Source organism: Lepus europaeus, unplaced genomic scaffold (assembly GCF_033115175.1).
Source record: "Lepus europaeus isolate LE1 unplaced genomic scaffold, mLepTim1.pri SCAFFOLD_3_1, whole genome shotgun sequence".
Classification (NCBI taxonomy): Eukaryota; Metazoa; Chordata; class Mammalia; order Lagomorpha; family Leporidae; genus Lepus; species Lepus europaeus.
This window is the reverse complement of record NW_026909276.1, coordinates 11,414,886-11,420,115: the sequence shown is the minus strand read 5'-3', so window position 1 is coordinate 11,420,115 and position 5,230 is coordinate 11,414,886. Positions and strand designations below refer to the sequence as shown.

General features: G+C 43.5%; 1 non-coding gene and 1 pseudogene across 1 annotated transcript; both read right to left on the bottom strand.

Annotated features, from left to right (window-relative positions):
* Positions 1 to 694: 694 nt before the first annotated feature.
* LOC133755330 (phosphatidylinositol N-acetylglucosaminyltransferase subunit Y-like) lies at positions 695 to 908 on the bottom strand (annotated as a pseudogene).
* Positions 909 to 3,674: 2,766 nt separating this feature from the next.
* Positions 3,675 to 3,795, bottom strand: LOC133755357 (small nucleolar RNA SNORA26). The gene has a single exon (XR_009865376.1). It is a non-coding gene; the product is annotated as a small nucleolar RNA SNORA26 (small nucleolar RNA).
* Between the last annotated feature and the right edge of the window lie 1,435 nt (positions 3,796 to 5,230).

The window sequence follows — 5,230 nt, the reverse complement described above, 5'->3', positions numbered from 1 at the left end:
ATTAAAAGTTAAAAAAGTGTCCATATGGACTTTTTAAGCTTTATTTTATTTATCTGAAAGGAAGAGTTAGAGAGAGAGAGGGAGAAACAGAGAGAGAAATCTTCCATCTGTTGTTTCACTCCCCAAATGGCTGCAACGGCTGGGGTTGGGCCAGACCAAAGGCAGGAGCTAGGAGCTTCTTTCCAGTCTTCCATGTGGGTGCAGGGGCCCAAGTCTATCCTCTGCAGCCTTCCCAGGTGCATTAACAGGGAGCTGGATTGGAAGTGGAGCAACCAGGACTTGAACTGGTACCCATATGGGATGCCAATGCCACAAGCCAGGGCTTTAATCCACTCACCACAATGCTGGACCTGGGTCCATATGGATTTAAAAATGTTTTTAGTCAGGTGAACTTATCTGTAATTCCACTTTCTGAAAAGTTGCTCTGGCCCAACCCCAGCAAGACACTTTGTTAAAAGTTTCCTTCTGACAGTTATGTCATAACATTCAAAATACAAGGGCTGTCAGAACTGGGGTACAATAAAAAAAGCTTCTGCAACTTACATCTCTTGTAGCACCACTCCTCTTGAGAAGTTAGGCAAACCATCTTTTCAGCAAATACAATGAGTCTCCAGCATTTCTACCTAGCTTAACTTTCAGAGGTGGATGCCCAAGACATATGATGAATCTATATACCACCTTGGCTCTGGCTGCCTTAGTTATTCCTGAAGAGTTTAATAGCCACCCACGTCCAAAGGTGGAAGCACATACACACTGGTAAGGTCATTGCAGGAGCAGATGGTAGAAACTGAGGCTGGAGGTGCTGGTACAGCCCTGTGGGAAGTTTTATTCCTCAGAGGCCAAATAGAGAGCTCCTTCAGGAGAAATCATGGAACAAGGACAGTCAGCATAGGAAGAGACAGAAACATTCTCTTCTCCCACTTACTACCTGTCACTTTCTCTTAAAATGGATACGGTATTAACAACATTTAGTTGCTGTGGTTTTTAAAAATCATGATCTAGTACTGCTCTGTTTCTTTTTATCCTGATAGATCATCCTTAGTGCCTGTGGTATCCTATTGGGAATCCCATCAATGACAGTATAGGCTATTCCCAACTCTTCATTAATCAATTCATTTGTTGATGCTTCAAATCTGAGCAGCTTCTTGGACAGGAGGCACACCACAAACTACAGCAGCGCCTAGTCAAAGGTGCTGGATGGTTGCCCCACCCTCCTGCTCCCAACTGCCAAAGGCCACAACCTTGTCAATGCAGGCACCTACAGATGCCCGCAGCACTGAGGCTAGCCTTCCAACTGCTCCCTGGTGCGCTCCTGGCCAGCCGCATGGTGGCCCCACTAGCCCATCACTGTGATCTCTTTACACAGTCAGAATTCCATTGTTCCTTTTCTTGCGGGGAAGGTTAGTTCTAGGTATATAAGGAAAACTTTTATAGAATATTTGCAATTACAAAATTAACACAGATGGAATGTATTTTCATTGTGATTTTTCTTACTGTCAGCATATGGAGCACAAAATAGGCTTCATCTTACATTAGAGACATGTAAAACACACCAAGAGAATGGATTCCCTATTTGCCTGTTTTGTGACCCAGAGCTGAAATGCTGAAGACAAATGCTCTGTAAAAGATATTGGTGTCATAAGACCAGACTGTTATGTCCACCCAATGTGAGTAACAGCATCTGGACAATGCTCAGAGGACCCTGTACAGGGATGTGATGCTGGAATCTACAGCAGCCTCCCATGCTTGGGTGACACTCCCCAGTCATACCCAAATCTACCCATTTCATCCTATTTGGTAAGCAAGTAGCCACCCTATAAGGTGTAATTCTATTTAGGCATAGGATTTGAGTCCCTGAAGTATGTGAGTATCCACATTCTCCAGCAGAGGATTTAAACTGGCCCTTCTATTGCACATCTCCTGATCCCAAGCCATCGTCTTTCAAAGAACTTGACTTAATGATGACAAATTTCTTCTTTCTTCCTTCCCCTCTTCCTCTTTCTCTCTCACCCCTCTCCCCTTTTCTTGCTTTCATTGAAAGGAAGAGTTACAGAGAGCTCTTCCATCTGCTGGTTCACTCTCCAAATGACCACAACAGCTGGGTGTGGGCCAGACTGAACCCAGGCACCTGGGACTCCATCTGGGTCTCCCCCACATGGAGGGCAGAGTCCCAAATATTTGAGCCATCTTATGTTTTCCCAGGTGCATTAGCAGAGAGCTGGATTGGAAGTGGAGCAGCCAGGACCCATTGTACACAGAGATTTAACCTGCTGGGCCACAATGCCAGCATAAAGTACAACTAGACTAGATTGTATTTGAGGAACTGCCTGCTGCAGTTGTTTCTCCTCAACCCTTTCCTAATTCGAATCAGTCCCTCCCTTGTGAGATCTCCAGGGTACCCCCACCCCGCAAATGACCATATAACTACTCCCAGCTTTTCCAAACCTCCAGACGAAGTATAGGCAGGCAGTGTTTTTGTGTTGCCCACATGTATAAATACCCTCTTTTCAGTTGAGTTTCTGAAGAGGATAAATGCTTCCCCTCCTCCCTCAGTGCACTTGTCTGTCTCCCAGCCCCACAGTGCGGCAGGAATTGTAATATTCAGGGGACACAAGACCAGAACTGCCTGGCTCTAGACTGCTACACATGAAACAGAAGACTAGGAATACAGCGTGGGACTGAGAGCCCTTAGGAGGGATGAGGTGGAGTAGAGAGCTGGAATGCCAACCAGGGAAGAGACGTAATAATTCAGGGTGTGGGGAACCGCAGGCTGGCCACCTGTGAGAACCTCCTCATCTACATGGTTTGCAACAATCAGTGGACCACAAGTGTTACGAAAACAACCAGGTGAAACAGATGAAACAGAATGGACTCTGCATAAACAACTAGGAAGAACCAGGTGAAACAGATGAACTTTCGACCTGAGGCTATACGCGTCCTTTCATCTGATTGGACGATTCCAGCATAAAGGGACATTGGGATCTGGGTGGGCTGGCGCGGCTGCGGTCTGGTGGCCGGGAGCCCGGCGTTGAGGTATCTTTCCCCTCCTAACAGGTTCCTGCGTTAGCCTCCGTGAGGTGGCCTCCAAGTTGGAGCCAGGAATAAAGCTGTGGTGGTGGAAGAAGCCCTCGCCTGAGCCTCTCAGGTCCGTCAGCGCCTTCCAAGTCGGAGGCTGGGACTAGGAGGAGTCAGCAGAGGTGCTGCGCGCTTCTCCCGGTTTGTCCTGCGGTCCCAGTCCTGAGGAGAGTTGTTCAGACGTCAGACACCGGCATCTGCAGTCTCCATGGTAGGCTCTCCTGTGTGCATCCATCCTCCTTGTGTTCTGTTGTCACTGACTGTGCCGGTGTTTTATTTTTTGTCTACACTTTGTTGAAACGGGTTAGTCCCGTTAGTCGTGGAATCCTGGTCCGAGTCTGACCTCTATTTCCTTCTCTGACCCTCTTGGATACCCTTGTACATATTGACAGTCGTGTCTGGTGCTATAGTAGTTTTACTTGGATTTTTTCATTTTATTGTCATTATCCTCCTTCATGTTGATCCTCAGTTTCATTTAAAGTTGCTGTGAAATTCTGTTTCGCAACCACAAGGTCCTCTGAGTTCTGATTTAGAGTTATTTTGAGTACTTAGATTCCCTTATATGTATTTGTTGTTAGCCTCTTTTTTTTTTTTTTGGCATTTGTGACTCTAGACAGGACCCAAAGAAGAAACGACCATCTCTTCTCTGGGTTTTATGGAGACTTACTTTCCCCTTCTGTGTTAGCCTCTTAAAGCACTCTGTCAGCTCTAAAAGGGCACAGGAAAGGGTGAGCCTCTTACTTTCTAACATGTGGCTTTTCTCTTCACTTTGTCATTTATCTTGTGGTATAAATATTTTTTAATTTCCTATAATCCCAGTAATCTGTGTTTCTTTTAATGCCTGGCTTTTGGCACCACATCCAATAAATCATTTTCTGGACTGATGTCTTAGGGCTTTTTCCTGTTCTGTTAGTGCTTTTGTAGTTTTAGATTTTATGTTTGAGCATGAAATCTATTTTTTAGTTATTTCATATAAATATTTAGATGTATCCAATTTATTTTAAATGTGGATGGCACATTTTTTCAGCAGTATTCATTGAAGAGACTATGCTTACTACATTTTTTATTCTTGGGTCCTTATTTGAAAATCAGTTAACTGTCAATTCTTCAGTTTATTTCTGGGCTTTCCATCCTATTCCAGGGGTCAGCATTTCTGTTTTTGTGCCAGCACCATGGTGTAGCTTGGTAATATATCTAGCTTTGGTGTTTTTGCTCAAGATTGTTTTGGCAATTCTTAGTCTTTTCTGTTTCCACACAAATTTTAAATTTTTTTTCTGTTTCTGTGAGGAATGACATTAAAATTTTGATTGGGATTGCATGAAATATCTACATTATTTTGAGTGAGTAGGAAGGACATTTTAACAGTATTATTTTTCTGATCTATGAACATGGACTAGCTTTCCATTGTTTCTACTGTCATCAGTTTCCTTTATCCGTATGTCACACTTTTGAGTATACAGATCATTCTCCTTATTGGTTAATTCAATCATAAGTAGTTTTATTTTATGATGTTTAAATGAGGCTTTTATTTTAACTTTCTTTTTTTAAAGATTTATTTATTTATTTGAAAGGCAGAGTTACAGAGAGGCAGAGAGAGAGAGAGAAGTCTTCCATCCACTGGTTCACTCCCCAAATGGCTGCGGTGCCAGAGCTGGGCTGATCTGAAGCCAGGAGCCAGGAACTTCTTCCAGGTATCCCAAGCAGGTGCAGGGACCCAGGGACCTGTGCCATCTTCTACTGCTTCTCAGGCCATAGCAGAGAGATGGATCGGAAGTTGAGCAGCTGGGACTGGAACCACTGCCCACATGGGATGCTGGCACTGCAGTCAGCAGCTTTCCCCCTAAACCACAGTGTGGCCCCCCACAATGTATTTTTAATTACTGCTTTAAACTCTGTCATTTCCTTTTCCTGCTGGTTTTCTTATTTAGTGTTTTGCTAATTTGTTGAGCTATAACATTAGGTAATTAAATTGTTTATTTGATATCTTCTTTTTTGTTGTGGTGATATTGTACTATATTTTGCTACATCCTATGTTTTGTATGCTGTGTTTCCTTATTTTCTTCAAGGTATTTTTAGCTTCCCTCTTAACTTTTTGTTTGATCCTGTAGTTTTTTTAGGGTTGTATATGGCTTAGTTCCTACATATTTGTAAATTT